Source organism: Bubalus kerabau, chromosome 11 (assembly GCF_029407905.1).
Source record: "Bubalus kerabau isolate K-KA32 ecotype Philippines breed swamp buffalo chromosome 11, PCC_UOA_SB_1v2, whole genome shotgun sequence".
Lineage (NCBI taxonomy): Eukaryota > Metazoa > Chordata > Mammalia > Artiodactyla > Bovidae > Bubalus > Bubalus kerabau.
In genome coordinates this window covers 92,228,407-92,246,795 of record NC_073634.1, presented here as the reverse complement: position 1 = coordinate 92,246,795, position 18,389 = coordinate 92,228,407, and positions in this window count along the sequence as shown.

Here is an 18,389-nt window from a genome sequence, read left to right as displayed (position 1 = left end):
TACATTTGAATCAGTTCTAATGAGGTGGATGAAACTGGAGCCTATTATACAGAGTGAAGTAAGCCAGAAAGAAAAACACCAATACAGTATACAAACGCATATATATGGAATTTAGAAAGATGGTAATGATAACCCTGTATGTGAGACAGTAAAAGAGACACAGATGTATAGAACAGTCCTTTGGATTCTGTGGGAGAGGGAGAGGGTGGGATGATCGGGGGAAATGGCATGGAAACATGTATAATATCATAAAAGAAATGAATCGCCAGTCCAGGTTCGATACAGGATCCTTGGGGCTGGTTCACTGGGATGACCCGAAGGGATGGTACAGGGAGGGAGATGGGAGGGGGGTTCAGAATGGGGAACACGTGTATGCCTGTGGCGGATTCATGTTGATGTATGGCAAAACCAATACAATATTGTAAAGTAATTAGCCTCCAATTAAAATAAATAAATTTAAATTAAAAAAATAAAAAATAAATAAAAGTGTGATCATGAATTTAGTCAGTAGAGTGTAAGGCAACATTGAAACTTGGTGCCCAAAGAAGATGACATATTCTCAGGCTGCATTAGTACAGGGATAATTTCTAAAATAATTGTGAAGGTCATCATTGAGTTCTACTTTGTATTTGTTGAGCTGACTATTCATATGTGTGTATGCTAGGTCATGCCCGATTCATTGCGACCCTGTGGAATGTAGCCCACCAGGCTCCTCTGTCCATGGGATTTCTCAGGCAAGAATACTGGAGTGGGTTGTCATTTCCTCCTCCAGGGGTCTTTCCAACTCAGGGACTGAACCTGTATTCTGCATTGGCAGACAGATTCTGTACCACTGAGCCACCTGAGAAGCCATTCACTTCTAGGCACATCAATGTCAAAAGATTTTTGGTCATTCAGAGCATACAAACTCTAAGAAGAGTAGCATAATATATACCTGAGACTCTTAGCATGAAGGATAAGGGGGAGAATATTTATCCTCCAAAACTAAAACTTAGAAGTTGTATGGGCACTGTAGTTCTGTCTCCAAATCTAGATTAAGTAGTGTTCTTTCACTTCTCTTTCCAAGTTTTTCTCTTCAGGTATTCACATTTGTTAAGCCATCTTGGAAATCCACGACTCTTAATTTTCCAAAGGCCAATATTTGCACACACACAAAATGGCACACACATGCACCATCTCTTCTAAAACTAGCAATAATTTTCAACTTTCAAGCGAAGGTCCTTTGTCTTAATCTGGACTTGGGAAAGAAGTGTTCTTTTCAAAGGGAAGGTACCCACAGAAATGCAGCTCTGTCCCCTAGGAACAGAACCTTCCACACTGTTATTCACAGCAGTTTAAATCCATTCCAGAAGAGAGTCTTTGATCTGCATTTGCATATACAAAGGTCCTTGGGGTGGTTTTCCCAGAAGAAAAGAACAGTCTTCATCAAAGTCTGGCATCCACCTGGTAGGAAGCACAGACCTGTTTGCAAATTTTAAGAGAAAGAGTTGCTATCTGTCTTTTCATCTGGGTTCAAAGATCTTGAGGTCCATTTTCAACCTGGGTCGCCTTGTCATCTGTAACCAATGTGGAAGAAAGAGTGGGTGGTCGCACCTGAGGCAAGCTCATTGCTTCACAACAGGTGATCCAGTGGCCAAGCCTCTGTGCGTTCTAGCACCAACTTAGCCCTCTGCTTACCCTCATTCTGCTACATGGATGGAAGAGAAGGTGGTAAGCAGGAAGATTTAACCGTGGATGAGCTGGAAGATTATCCTCCCACACTGAGCCTGTGGTTAGGTAAAGAAAGAGAGGTACCTGTCGAAGTAGAAAAGGTGTGGACTGAGACCTTGGCCCAAGGTCTGGAGAGAATGGGATTTAGGAGAGAAAGTGGTGATGTCAGCCGGTGGGGCAATGCTGAGGGGAGGTGGCCAAGCATCCAAGTGGGGGTGGAAGCTACAGCTCAGGGCACAGCATCTGCTCCCACTGGTTGACTTGTTGTTCTCGATCCTTCAGTCATCCTGGTGCAAACTCCAGAATGAATGGAGGCAGCGTTGCTGACTTCCTTCACACCAGCCTCCTCCCAGATTAAGGACGCTTCATAGGAGCCCGTTTCCTTGTTGACACGATTGGTAACAACCACAGGAAGTCATCTTTTGGGGAGTGGAGGGGGCCAGGTGTCTCCAGGCCTCCTTTCTGGAATCCCACATGGATAGCTGTACTCACAGCAAAAGGTGTACTTACAGCCCCACACTTATGGGCTGTTGAGGGCAAAGATCTCCAAGACACCCATTGGCCGTTAAACACTTAGAACTTCTGCTCTTCACATAGACCTCTATTTCTCCTTGTTTGGGCTACAGTTATGGTATATTACTTTATTTTTTTTTTCTCCTAAACTCCTCAAGTAGGGGACCGCTACTGAATTCCTCCACTTGGGTTTGAAGAGCTTGTCCTTTCGTCTGGAATCAGGCTGTGTTTTAGGTCTTCGATGGATCAGCATCCTCTCCTTCATCCTTTTCATCATCCCTTACTCCTCCCAGGATTCACTTAACATCTGCCTAGTACTTTTTACTGTAGCTGGGGTGGTTGTGAGTATGATGGAGAAACAGCATCCTCAGCTAGGTACTGGGAAAGAAAAGGAAGTAGCTGCTATTTAGCGGGGGGAGTCATGGACACCAACATTCCTAGCAAGGCCCTTCAGCCCCTTGCTTCTCCCTATATATAATATAAAGCACTTTGACATATAGCATCTCATTTTATTCTGTGAGGATAAGTAAGGTAGAATTTTCTATTGTCCTCATAGTACCAATGGAGAAACTGATGCCTAGAGAGGCTAAGGAAGTTAAGTAAACCAGATGTCTAGAAAGACTGGACTTGAAGTTACAAGTCTCTGGAGTCTCACTGTCTTACCTTCCTGCTCCGTGTTGCACCCAATGGACAAAGTAGCAGAGACAGTGGCGTTGGGAGATTAATATTTCCACATCAGCAACTTTGTGAAAAACACTCTCCTGTGTACTTTTTACTTATACAATGTCAGTCAATCCAAAATAGGCCAAAATATGGCCTATTTCTTCAACCCCCTGCCCCATTTACAGACCTGAAGAACTAAGACTCAATAGGAGGGCATGACAACCCACTTCAATATTCTTGCCTGGAGAATCCCATGGACAGAGGAGCTTGGTGGGCTACAGTCGCTGAGAGTCAGACCTGACTGAAGCAACTAGGCACACACACGCAGGTCAGAGCAACTTATCTAAGGGCACATTGTAGGTTTAGAGTCAAGAAGCCCCAGCCGTGCTTCCCCCTTCATCCCGTATCACCTGCCCATGAGGCAGTCGAGTTCAGGGCCCCGGGGAGCGGTTCTGAGGGGAAGGGAGGCAGGAGTCCAAGGAGCCCCCCACCAGGCGCAGACTGGGCAGCTGTCCCAGAGAAAATGGGCTTGACCCTGGCAGCCTTCCAGCTCTGACAGCTACATCTCCTGGGGGGTCAGGGTTGGAGAGAAAGAGCACAATCGCTGCTTATTTCCTGGCTGGCTGCAAGAACAGGGCCTCACAAATTGATTTCACCTCAAGCCAGCAGGAGGGATGAGTGTCTAGAGGGGCGTGCCTCTCTCTGTCCTTAGGGGTGTCCTCCGGGCAGCGGCGGGTGGCTCCTGACCTCAGTTGACCACCGTTAAAGGCAGCCCTGGCTGAGTCTCAGATTTGGCTGAGAGCGCCACAGAGCAAACAGAGCTCCTCATAGTAAAGGTACTGATGTGAATCAATTAAGTGAAAGGAGTCTTAATGAAACCTGCCCCCCACCCCGCCCCAGCCCTCGCCCTTCTCTCCTCCTTCCCTCCCCGCTCCCATCACCGGAGCTTGTTATCTTGCTTCCTAGTGGCTCCTGCGTTGCCACCACACCGACTCTGATTCACAAAAACCGTGTGTTTAACACAGCCACGGCGATACCTATAATGAGAGAGAGGTTGGGGGCGGGGAGACGGCACACTTCACCATCCCCATCTAGATGAGGAGCAAACAAAGAGATAATTATAAACTGTTTCTCTTATTGTTGCACTCGCATTAGACATGTGCGTCTCCCTCTCTCTCCCTCTCTCTCTCGCTCCCTTTTTTTTCTCCACTGAAAAGTAATTCTGTTGTGGAGATGGCACCAGGTGCACGGGGTGACCTCACACACACCAAATCGGGAGCTGACATCCATCACACTTTGAAATTTTGGATTTCATCATTTCCTGATCTTTCTAAAGGGATCACAGCACCTGGCCCTCACAGCTGTAGTTCATTTAGAAAGCAATTTAAAAACCGAGAAAAAAGCAAATGACATCTTGCTGTCTCAGCCTTGTCATTAAGTGCAGCAGAATGGCCTTCATTTATGAGGCACATGGCTAAGAATTAATATCTTTCAGGGCTTTCTCGAGCAGAGATTACAAAAGGTTTGAAAGACCACTAAATAATTAGTGGTATGACTGAGGCAAGCAAAAAAAAGGAGGGGGGGAGAAATCCCTCTTTTTCGTTCTGCAGAAGACGATGGGAAATTACACTGGCTTGAGTGTACCCTAACGTGGGGAGTCATCATTGCGGCATCCTTTAGGGACCACATTCTGGGCTTCCCTTTGCTTTCTTGCCCTCCCAGTATACTCATTACTCCCCAGGGATGTGTGTTTTAATTCCCCAGATAATGAACATCAGTCAGAAGTAAAAAATTAGTAATTCTTTTTCAAATGCTTTCTGTAATGGCTGGGCACAGCCTGAGGGTAGATGCTCTAACCATTTTCAAGTCACCTGACGGATTTCCCTATCCCATCCTTTCCCAGATCGCAAGCACCTTTAGACCAGGCTGACGAGAAATATTAGTCCTCTAGAAAGCCAGCACAGGATGGAATGGCACCAGATAATAATATCAGTGTTCCTGTTTTTCCAAAATCTTCCCTTTTCAGCCAGCTGAAATTTGGAAAACTGCTTCCTGCTCTGGATCTCATTTTTCTTAGACAGTAAAACCAATGGTTACAAAGACAAGAGTTCTGGAATCCTTTGGAAAGCTAAGATTCCAGTATATTGAGTGGGATTTCCAAGACCACTCAGTCAGCTCAAAAGTTTGGCCGGCACAACTCTAGGTAGGGGATCTTGGTTCCAGACTTCAGACACATGGAAAATAGAGTGCTAACTTGCTTTCAAAACTGGGCCTTGTTTTGAAAATTAATGATTTGTTGAGTACTACAATATGGTGTTCTTCCATGATCTGTAAGGTTCCTCATCACTCTTCAAGGTGGGCATAACTATTCTCTTTTTAAAGTCATTGAAACTGAGGTTCAGCCAGCTTCAATAATATGCCAAGCAAGTAGGCGGTAAATTTCAACCTGAGATTCCTCAGGTTCCACTGGACCAGTGATGTTTTAGTAGCATTGCAGCAATCACTGCAGTTGAATTCCTAAAATGGTGTCAGTTTGGTGTGTCTCAAACCCTGGAGTTATCCGGTCCCTCCCCAACTCTCACCTGCACCCCACAATCTGATACTTCTTTTACCTAATTGGTTTTTAGTTAACCAAGATGGAATTGTCCTGCCAAGTAGGTGTTTCCCAATATTCATTAAAAACTTATGGGCTCCTAAATGCATGAGAACATCTGCTAGAAGAGAAAAAAGAATACGTACTGTTCATATCATCCTAGAAACTTGCATGCATTTAGATGATACCCATGAATTATACCAACAACAGAAAGTGGGTTTTATAATCCATCTTTTATTAGCAGGAGACCCGGCTGAGAGTCCCTTGGACTGCAAGGAGATCAAACCAGTCAATCCTAAAGGAAATCGGTCCTGAATATTCATTGGAAGGACTAATTCTGAAGCTGAAACTCCAATACTTTGGCCACCTGATGCTAAGAACTGACTCACAGAAAAGACCCTAATGCTAAGAAAGATTAAAGGTGGGAGGAGAAGGGGATGACAGAGGATGAGATGGTTGGATGGCATGACTGACTCAATGGACATGAGTTTCAGCAAGCTCCGGGAGTTCATGATGGACAGGGAGGCCTGGCGTGCTGCAGTCCATGGGGTTGCAAAGAGTCAGACACGACTGAGCTATGGAACTGAACTGAATTGAAGGCTGAAGTAGGTTAAATAGCTATCTAGCATAGACCATGGGCTTCCCAGGTGGTTCTAGTGGTAAAGAATCTGACTGCCAATGCAGGAGATGTTAGAGATATGGGTTCTATCCTTGTGTTGGGAAGATCCCCTGGAGGAGGGCATGGCAACCCACTCCAGTATTCTTGCCTGGAGAATCCCATGGACAGAAGAGCCTGGTGGGCTACACTCCACAGGGTCACAAAGAATTGGAAAAATTTGGGTCCCGGCTCACTCTCATGGGACCTGCAGTGCCTGCTGTGTAGGGGGAGCACGTCTCCTCCCCACTGGGGTTGCCATTGGCCATATGACTAAATCGAACCAGCATGTCCTATTCCTCATTTGAGCCACAGCTTATATCCATTTTGTGTTTTCCTCAGTTTTCCAGTAATTTCTCTCTGTCAATAGGTGGCATGTTCCCATGTGACTGCTTCTCAAGCTTGGGCCCACCAACAAGAAGATGTGCAGAGTGGAATGCAGGCAAGCCACAGAGGTCATTCAGCAATGTAACCATGAACTGATTCATTTTCTGTAGGAGTTCACCTGTTGCTCAGTGGTTAGGATCGTGGGCTTTCACTGCCTGGCCCACGTTCAACCCCTAGTGGGGAAACTGAGATTGATACCACAAGCTGCACAGCCAAAAAAAAAAAAAAAAACCAAACATAAAACCAAAAAACAACCGAAAAACAAGTAATTTTTTGTCAAGCATGCAGTTTATTATTATTATTATTGCAACAAAACCCAGTGAAACCAAACTAGTATGTTTGATCAGTGTCTTAAGGCAGGGGCTGTTCTGCACTGATGTTATTCAAAGTACACATTAAGTTATGACTGGCCTGTGGTGCTATATAAAACTACAACTGGACATTGTCAGCAAATTAAAAAAAAAATAGAGAACAAAATAAAACGTAAGGATTGCTAGATCCCATGGGAGATGAGTCCTAGGTCTTCACGTGAGACATAAAAGGATCATCCACCTGGAAAGCAGATTTCTCCGAACAAGAGACACAGCCATGACTTTAAGAGATGCACAGATATGCGGTGGCTTCCTAAAGAGAGAGGATATTGGCACTAATTCATCTCCTGCTTGGAGACTGTAGTCAACTCAGACTTTTAATACCTACCACACAGAGAGCTCTTGTTCTTTCTTTCTTATTTATTCATCTATGTATTTATTTATGTTTAAAGGAATCAGTTGGTTAGTTTTAGGATAACCATAAAGAGATGCCAAGAAAAGAGTCACTGGTTCAGAGGGTGCTTATCAAAGTCTATATATACTTTGGAAGTGAAAGTGAAAGTCGATCAGTCATATTCGACCCTTTATGACCCCATGGACCTTACAGTGCATGGGATTTTCCAGGCCAGAATATTGGAATGGGTAGCCTTTCCCTTCTCCAGGGGATCTACCCAACCTGGGGATTGAACTCAGGTCTCCCGCATTGCAGGCAGATTCTTTACCAGCTGAGCCACACGGAAGCCCGGGAATAATGGAGTGGGTAGCCTATTCCTTCTCCAGTGGATCTTACAGGCCCAGGAATTGAACCAGGGTCTCATGCATTGCAGGTGGATTCTTTACCAACTGAGCTATGAGGGAGTTCAGTCAAAAGTATATTCAGTTTTATAGGGGAAAAATCTTGTGTGTAGAGTGACTGGCTGCACCTGTTTACCTAGGAGTGAGGAGTTTCCTGGAGTGTGCAATTTTCTGCAAGAAATCCAGGAGAGTCCCAGGTAAACAGGGATGTTTGGTCATCATGTGTGGTGTACAAGTCTTTTTATTGCAATATTCTTCTTAGGGGGCTTCCCAGTTGATGCTAGTGGTAAAGAACCCTCCTGCCAGCATAAGAGACGTGGGTTTGATCCCTGGGTTGGGAAGATCCCCTGTAAGAGGGCATGGCAACCCACTCCAGTATTCTTGCCTGGAGAATCCCATGGACAGAGGAGCCTGGCAGGCTACAGTCCAAAGGGTCCCAAAGAGTTGGACATGACTGAAGTGACTGAGCTTCAGTGCCCACATGCATTGTTCTTAGAAGTACCCCTGGATCTTTATATCGTCTATGGAGCTCAAGCATTTCCTCATCTGTGAAGACTTCCTTACTCTGACCATCTTCTAGAATTGTAATGAATTTGTTCTCAGAATGTAGGAAACCTCTCTGAATCCCAGCATTCACTCAAAGGTTAGTATTTGCTTTCTATTTTGTTAGTTCCTCTGTGCTGTTTATCATATAGTTAAGTTTCTTAGCGATAGCGGAATAAGAGGATTCTGGTGTGTTAGCTCAGTAGCTGGACGTTAGAACTTGAAGGTGACCTTGAAGGATTTCTCGTCTCTGAACAATTAAGTCAGGATATCCAGTGATGAAGCTGGAGCTTTGAATGTCATCATTTTGCTTTCTTGATGTCTGTTTTTTGTTTTGTTTTAAGCTTTGAAGGGGATTCTAATGCTGCTGCTGTTGCTGCTAAGTCGCTTCAGTCGTGTCCGACTCTGTGCGACCCCAGAGATGGCAGCCCACCAGGCTCCCCCATCCCTGGGATTCTCCAGGCAAGAACACTGGAGTGGGTTGCCATTGCCTTCTTCAATGCATGAAAGTGAAAAGTGAAAGTGAAGTCGCTCAGTCGTGTCTGACTCTTAGCGACCCCATGGACTGCAGCCTACCAGGCTCCTCCGTCCATGGGATTTTCCAGGCAAGAGTACTGGAGTGGGGTGCCATCGCCTTCTCCGATTCTAATTCTAATCTAATGCTAATTCTAATTCTATCTCTCTACAGTTGAGAGATACTAATATGGCTCAACTCTCTAATAAAAACAACAATGACAAACAAGCTTTATTAAACAGAATTAACTATCTCACATCAGATTTTTATAAATTGCCAGCAGCATTTTTTAGATGAAGAGAAAAAATCAAGACATTAAACTGTCTAATCCCTATTTTTCTGGAATAATTCATAAGTAGATGTATGCATTTATCCATCCATTTTCGCTCTTGTCCAGACTGGATGAAGCACAAGCTGGAATCAAGATTTCTGGGAGAAATATTAATAAGTTCAGATACACAGATGACACCACACCTATAGCAGAAAGTGAAGAAGAACTAAAGAGGTTCTTGATGAAAGTGAAAGGGGAGAGTGAAAAAGCTGATTTATAACTCAACATTCAGAAAACTAAGATCATGGCATCTGATCCCATCACTTCATGGCAAATAGATGGAGAAACAAGGAAAAGAGTGAGAGACTTTATTTTTTGGGCTCCAAAATCACCACAGATGGTGACAGAAGCCATGAAATTAAAAGACACTTGCTCCTTGGAAGAAAAGTTATGACCAACCTAGAGAGCATATTAAAAAGCAGAGACATTACTTTGCCAACAAAGGTCTGTCTAGTCAAAGCTATGGTTTTTCCAGTTGTCATGTATGGATGTGACAGTTGGACTATAAAGAAAGCTGAGCACTGAAGAATTGATGCTTTTGAACCATGGTGCTGGAGAAGACTCTTGAGAGTCCCTTGGACTGCAAGGAGTTCCAACCAGTCCATCATAAAGGAAATCAGTCCTGAATATTCACTGGAAGGACTAATGCTGAAGCTGAAACTCCAATCCTTTGGCCACCTCATGCGAAAAGCTGACTCATTTGAAAGACCCTGATGCTGGGAAAGATTGAAGACAAGAGGAAAAGGGGATGACAGAGGATTAGATGGTTGGATAGCATCACTGACTCAATGGACATGAGTTTGAGTAAACTCTGGGAGCTGGTGATGGACAGGGAGGCCTGGCGTGCTGCAGTTCATGGGGTCGCAAAGAGTCGGACACGAGTGATTGAACTGAACTGAACTGAGACTGCATTTCCATTTCCCCTTCCTACTTCCCTCTTGTTGACCCTCTTCCCAAGCTAGGGCATGTCCTTGAGAACAGGTGGCCTGTTGTGTTGCAAGTTGTTGAGTCAAACATGTTGTTTATACTTTGGTAGCATCTCATTTTACTCTTGAAACGGTCATAACCAGATCTTGGACAGTGGAGTCTGATCACAGTTTAGGTGCAGCAAATCTCTCAGGAGTATTACATACAAAACTTGTCATTGCATGCACCCATGACTGGCTACAGATAGGCCAAGACATTGATTGCCTTAGCTCTCTCGCAGACCAGGCAGGGTATGGCAGGGAAGGGCCTCCTGTCCAGTTCTATCAGCAGCTCTCCTTCCTTTGCAATGTTAAACACATGGTCACTTTATACATACACCATGATGTGAAAAGTTTTGCAATATGATAAAAATATTCTATATACTCTTTCTCAATGTTTTTTCTCTTCCTGCCAGTAGTATTAGCCCTCATAGTATTAATACTTTCTACAGAACCTAGTAGTCTTCCAAGCACTGGAAATAGTGTTTTCTCTTACATTGTTTTATTTAATTTTCAAAGAAGGCCTGTTGGATTTGTTTTAAAGAGTAGAAAAGAGAAGATCAGATATTAAGTATTGGCCCCAAATAACTGAATTAGTAAGGTAAATATCTCATTTAAAGCCACCTAACTGTTTTTGTTTGTCTTTTACCTATAATATCACTTCTAAATTTGCCTTGTTATCAGCATTATGGTCAAACCAATGCCTTTGATTTAAAAGAGATATGGCTTTTCTGGATTTAGGGATGGCTTTTCAGCCTCTATTCCTCTCTTGAAAGCCAGAATTAGTATCTAAAGAAGAGAATTTAAAGAATCAAATATTTGACGTGTGCAGTAAGTGATAATGTGGCAGGCCTGGGTTTCCCAAATCTTTCACATTGTAAACAACTTCAGGACTGACCCTTGACCAGCTCCAAGCCCTCAGAAAACCCTGCCTGATAAGAGTATCTTTGTTTACCTGAGGTTTGGAGCCATGCTGTGTCAATTTGACATCTGACAGACAGGAGTCTGTGTAACCTACATCAGTTACACAGCACTGCCTGCCTACATGACTGACTCCACTTAAAACCCTAGAATTGCCACACATTGCTGTTGAAAGAATTAAATGCCATCTACGCAACTTCCACTGGCAGAGAGTAACTGGAAACTTGTACCTGGGTCCTCCCAGATGCGACCATATGTGTCCTTTTCCTTTGCTCATATTAATCTGTATTCTTTCACTATAATAAACCACAACCACGAGAGCAACATCTTTTCAGAGTTCTGTGCGTATTTCTAGCAAATCATCTAACCTCAAAGTAGTCTTGGGCATCCCTAACACATAGAGCTATTTGGGAACATGAGAAATTGTATGCAGGTCAGGAAGCAACAGTTAGAACTGGACATGGAACAACAGACTGGTTCCAAATAGGAAAAGGAGTACATCAAGGCTGTATATTGTCACCCTGCTTATTTAACTGATATGCAGAGTACATCATGAGAAACGCTGGACTGGAAGAAACACAAGCTGGAATCAAGATTTCCGGGAGAAATACCAATAACCTCAGATATGCAGATGACACCACCCTTATGGCAGAAAGTGAAGAGGAATTCAAAAGCCTCTTGATGAAAGTGAAAGAGGAGAGTGAAAAAGTTGGCTTAAAGCTCAACATTCAGAAAATGAAGATCATGGCATCTGGTTCCATCACTTCATGGGAAATACATGGGGAAACAGTGGAAACAGTGTCAGACTTTATCTTTTTGGGCTCCCAAATCACTGCAGATGGTGACTGCAGCCATGAAATTAAAAGATGCTTACTCCTTGGAAGGAAAGTTATGACCAACCTAGCTAGCATATTCAAAAGCAGAGACATTACTTTGCCAACAAAGGTCTGTCGAGTCAAGGCTATGGTTTTTCCTGTGGTCATGTATGGATGTGAGAGTTGGACTGTGAAGAAGGCTGAGGGCCGAAGAATTGATGCTTTTGAACTGTGGTGTTGGAGAAGACTCTTGGGAGTCCCTTGGACTGCAAGGAGATCCAACCAGTCCATTCTGAAGGAGATCAGCCCTGGGATTTCTTTGGAAAGAATGATGCTAAAGCTGAAACTCCAGTACTTTGGCCACCTCATGTGAAGAGTTGACTCATTGGAAAAAAACTCTGATGCTGGGAGGGATTGGGGGCAGGAGGAGAAGGGGACGACAGAGGATGAGATGGCTGGATGGCATCACTGACTCAATGGACGTGAGTCTGGGTGAACTCCTTGAGTTGGTGATGGATAGGGAGGCCTGGCGTGCTGTGATTCATGGAGTCGCAAGGAGTCGGACACGACTGAGCAACTGAACTGAACTGAACTGATCTTAAGAAACCCTGAGGATTTATAAGTGTCTGTTACTGCCCTCCATGCTAAGAACAGGGTCAAATATCAGCTACAGTTCGAATTAAGGACTTTATAAATATGTTCCTTAAAAGAGAAAGGGAAAAAATGACATTGTGTAAAAAGCTGGAAGAAAATGCTAGATCAATGTGTAATCAAGTACTTAACTGTGTGGTAGTACCTATCCTTGCTGTAGTATTACAAGAAAATACTGGAAATATGGTGGTCAAGTCATTTTTCTCTTACCATTAATACCCTTGAACTAATGCAATCTTGTCAAGGGCATTTGCTCAGGAGTAGATTAATGTTCACATGCTTAGAAGATAAATTGGGCTACTGACATACTCTTATTAGATTTTTTTTTCCTAGCAGCCACTAAAAGCTGCCAATTTCATAGAACTAAGAGATTTTTCTTTAAAAAGATAGTTTTTAAAAGCATTGGAAAATCAAACCGTTCTTGCTCATCAGTTTTTTCCCTTTCACTTTGCTTAAAGAAGGAAAAAGTATCACAAAAACATCCATGTCTTTCTCTGTTCACAAACCAGCTCACTTCATGGGTTGTTTTGTTATTTGTGTGTTTAGTTGCTAAGTTGTGTCCAACTCTTTCGTAACCTCATGGACTGTAGCTGGACAGGCTCCTCTGTCCATGGGTTGGTGACATCTTAATTCTAGCTTCTAGAGTTTACATTTGAGAATGAATTTTTACAATCTATCTTATAGTGATCTTTAAAAACAAAATGACATGTGTATTATAAGAAGGCAGTAAATGGCTGAACTAACAATATTAATGATGACTTTAAAAAAATATTTTTCAATTATATTTTATCCTTGAAAAATAAGAATGTCAACTTAAGAAATATTACAATACTTGAACACTGTCCTTTTATTTTTTACCCCCAAGTTGTGTTCATCATAAAAATAAATATTATTCCAGGTTCACAAATACTTTAAATAAAAATAAAGCAGACAGGAATTAGGAAATGGGCTTGCAGGGACATTAAGCTTTTTCTCTTTTCTGATTTGTTTGTGGGTTTCAGGGAGGTCTTCCTTGAAAGGGAAGAGAGAAAAATCTTTCCCATAATGCACATATCCAAATACACTAATACATCAGAAAAAAACATAATAAGGTCTTAGGAGATCTAATGAACGTGACTCTATTCATGGAATGGATGGAAGCTGAAACTGCATATTTTTAAACAGATTGCCTTCACAAGCCAAGATAATAGCTAGTGGAGGGCTGTGTTGATACAGGGGTTAGAGATGTGAAGCAAGTTGACCACGGGATGGCATGCAGACACGTGGATCACAGGATGGCAGCCTTATCAGTATCCGCTTAGGGAGAGGGTGACATGTGACATTCACCAAGGCAACTTTCTCAAACCATTTGGTCGATTGTTTCTTAGCCTTATAAAAAGCAGACAAATCTCAGAGTTGTGCTTCCTTTAAATGGGGCATGTGCTGGCTTCCCTCTCTTTCCTCATGCTCTTGTACTCTGCTGGTGTAGCAGCAGACACCTCTGATGGTCAATGCTGGGAGACCCACATCACCATGGTTACCTCCAGGGCTCCTTTCTTTGGCAAAACAGTCGATACACTCTTGAAAAATCTCATATTGAATCTAACTAAGGAGGGGAAATGACACATAGCATTTTTTTACTGTCCTGAGTTGTAATTATATGTTTTTGAATATACCTTGGAAATAGTACTATACTATAACATGGAATTGAGTTGAACTGTAACATTTGAGAGGTGGGAAAATGTCACATGTCGGAATAGATGCTTTCTATTGTCTACATTCCCTTATTTACATCCTTTCTTTAAGATCAATATTTAATATTTCTTTAATATTTTCTTTGATGATATGATCTGTTCAAAGTGGGATCTAAGAACTCTTCTAATGCTTTCAGAGATTAAGAGCTATTGTGGTTTCTTAATTTAATTTTTTATTAAAATCTGGCTGATTTACAGTGTGTTAATTTCTGCTGTACAAAAATGTGATTCAGTTATGCATATATACTCATTTGTTTTTATATTATTTTCCATTATGATTTATCTCAGGATACCCAGTATAGTTCCCTGTGTTATACAGTAGGACGTTTTTGTTTATCCATTCTGTATGTAACAGTTTGCATCTGCTAAGCCCAAACTCCTAATCCATCCTTCCCCTGCCCTCTTGGTAAGGGCAAGTTTGTTCTCTGAGTCTGAGAGTGTTTCTGTTTCATAGATAGGTTCATTTGTATCATTTTTCACATATTAGTGATGTTTGTTTTTCTGCATTGATGGGGTCCAGATCTCTGCAGTGGCTTCATCATCTTCTCCCTGCACTAGGACACTAGCTTCTTCACATTCTCTGAAAGTCAAGATGTGCTTTCCCCCCAGGGCCATTGGCATTTGTAATCTTCTCTTTTTTAGCTCATTTTGTAATCTTTGGTGGAAAAACTATTTTGCAAATTATATTTGTGTCCTTCTCAATGTGTCTAATTCAGTGCCTCTTATATAATGGGCATTCAACAATTATTTATAGGCTGAATGATTAAATGAAGAATATCAGTGATGTCATTAGTGAATAGAAAGGTCTATTCCATTAACTTTGATATATTTCAGCGAATGATTCATATTTACTGAGACAACAAAGTGGTTTATAGTCACATGCTTGGAAGGGATTAATTCTGGTGACTTTTTCAAATGGAAATTTTCTAAGTGTCAATAAATAGCATTTACATTATTTGTTGTGCTCTACAATTTCATCAAGATAATAAAATATTGTTTCGATATAAAAAAGACTGGATGAAACTAGCCTGGGTGGTGTCCAAACCATCTGTTTAGGTCCAGAAAAACACTTGTAGGGAATAAATATGTCTGAAATGAGCTCGTGACTTCTAGATTTGAAGCCTTAAGTACAGAACTCAAAAAGAGTCCTCAAATGACAACTCTCAGAGACGCCTACCAAGAAGGAAAACAGGCATGTTACCATTACCAATCAGATGAATTTGCCAAGAAAACCAAACCATTGACATGTAGGTCATGGATGGAATCCCATTCTTTCTCAGGTACTGGGTCCTAACCACAAATCTGGAATCTTCACCTGAGGGAGTTCGTGATGAGCTCAAGCACCCAAGTCCCTCTCCATGGTGCTGAGCCCACCATCAAGCATGACCTTTTTGCCTCTAAAGGGTAAGCAGGAAAAATTTTTCTTAATCATCACTTGATCAGACATTTCCCACTGTGTCAGTTGTTGGTGACGGAGCAGTGAACTAGACCAACTTGATTATCCCCTCAGTGGAGATTTTTGTAGAATAAGGATAGACTGTGAAATCAAATCTAGATGTTAATCTGATGACTTCTACCTAACATCTGAGCAAATAGACAGGCTCTGGGAGAGATTGATAAGGTACTTATATCAGAGAGAATAATGCAATAAGACCGGCAGAATTTATATAATCTCTGCTAAAAGGATACCACTAGGATGCAGGCAAGGTTAGGAATATCTGTGGTCAAAGAGGAGAGAAAATTATGGTGAAGATCAGAGCCACATAGATGGTAAAGACATAATTACTCAAGGAAATTAAATTTGCTTCAGTTCAGTTCAGTCGCTCAGTCGTGTCCGACTCTTTGCGACCCCATGAACCTCAGCACGCCAGGCCTCCCTATCCATCACCAACTCCCGGAGTTCACTCAGACTCACGTCCATCGAGTCAGTGATGCCATCCAGCCATCTCATCCTCTGTTGTCCCCTTCTCCTCCTGCCCCCAATCCCTCCCAGCATCAGAGTTTTTTTCCAATGAGTCAACTCTTCACATGAGGTGGCGAAAGTACTGGAGTTTCAGCTTTAGCATCATTCCTTCCAAAGAAATCCCAGGGCTGATCTCCTTCAGAATGGACTGGTTGGAGCTCCTTGCAGTCCAAGGGACTCTCAAGAGTCTTCTCCAACACCACAGTTCAAAAGCATCAATTCTTCGGCCCTCAGCTTTCTTCACAGTCTAACTCTCACATCCATACATGACCACAGGAAAAACCATAGCCTTGACTCGACGGACCTTTGTTGGCAAAGTCATGTCTCTGCTTTTGAATATGCTATCTAGGTTGGTCATAACTTTCCTTCCAAGGAGTAAGCATCTTTTAATTTCATGGCTGCAGTCACCATCTGCAGTGATTTTGGAGCCCAGAAAAATAAAGTCTTACACTGTTTCCACTGTTTCCCCATCTATTTCCCATGAAGTGATGGGACTGGATGCCATGATCTTCATTTTCTGAATGTTGAGCTTTAAGTCAACTTTTTCACTCTCCTCTTTCACTTTCATCAAGAGGCTTTTGAGTTCCTCTTCACTTTCTGCCATAAGGGTGGTGTCATCTGCATATCTGAGGTTATTGATATTTCTCCTGGCAATCTTGATTCCAGCTTGTGTTTCTTCCAGCCCAGCATTTCTCATGATATACACTGCATATAAGTTAAATAAGCAGGGTGACAATATACAGCCTTGATGTACTCCTTTTCCTATTTGGAAACAGTCTGTTGTTGCATGTCCAGTTCTAACTGTTGCTTCCTGACCTGCATACAGATTTCTCAAGAGGCAGGTCAGGTGGTCTGGTATTCCCATCTCTTGAAGAATTTTCCACAGTTTATTGTGATCCACACAGTCAAAGGCTTTGGCATAGTCAATAAAGCAGAAATAGATATTTTTCTGGAACTCTCTTCCTTTTTCCATGATCCAGCGGATGTTGGCAATTTGATCTCTGGTTCCTCTGCCTTTTCTAAAGCCAGCTTGAACATCAGGAAGTTCACGGTTCACATATTGCTGAAGCCTGGCTTGGATAATTTTGAGCATTACTTTACTAGCATGTGAAATGAGTGCATTTGTGCGGTAGTTTGAGCATCCTTTGACATTGCCTTTCTTTGCTTAGATCCTCTGAATAATGAAAATGGCTCTCTACCTATTCAAAGACAAGGAAAAAATATTATCTTAGCCCTGTTAAAATAAATGAAAGAAAAACTTTAATAGTTTCTAAAAGCTTTTTTTTTTCCCCTCAAGGAAAATTAATCCCCAATTCAGAACCTGCCAGCTATAAACAAAGAAACTATATTCTAAGTGTTTTAAAAATCACTACGTATTTCTATCATTTCTTTTTAGATCCACATATAAGGATATCATATGATATTTCACCTTCCCTCTCTGACTGACTTCACTAGGTATCACACAATCTTGGTCCATCCATGCTGCTGCCAATGGCCTTATTTCATTGTTTTAATGGCTGAGTAATACAAATGAGCCTGCTTACAAAACAGAGACTCATAGACTTAGAAACCGAACTTAGGGTTGCCAAGGGGAAGGGATAGTTAGAGACTTTGGGAAGGTCATGTTCCCACTGCTGTATTTAAAACGGACAACCGGCAAAGACCTATTGTATGGGACTCTGCTCAGTGTTATGTCAGTCTGGATGGGAGGGAGGAGTAGGAGGAAAACGCATACATGTATATATACGTGTGGCGGAGTCCCTCCACCGTTCACCTGAAACTATCACAATATTGCTAATTGGCTATACCCCAATACAAAATGTTTTTGGTGTTAAATTTTTTAAATACATAAATGTTTAAAAATCACCATACAAATAAAAACTTGAAAAAATAAATATTGTTGGGCCATCAAACTGAGGAAAAAAAACATTTTTTTTCCTTGTGAATTTCAATTTCTTAGCTCTTGAAAAAAGTTTTGAGAGCAAAGGCAAGAGAGCCAGCCATGGTAATCCAGATTTACTTTTTCCAGTAACAGAAATCAGAGGAGAATTTTCCTATTCAGGCTGCAGATGACCACACCTATCAAGTTGGTGTCAGGTGATTTTTACAAAACCAGCTGACCTGTTCTTTGAGGTATTCCCTCCACAGAAATTCATTAATTATTATGGGACACTCATAGGGTCCAAATGAGCAAGCTCTGCTAGACTGTGAATGCTAGAAAAAATGCATTCTGCTAGCATGGGAAACCCCACGCTCTGCCCTCATGGGGCTTCCAGCCACGAGGAGCAAAGAAGATAAGCAATGAATGGGATTTTATGTTAAAAAT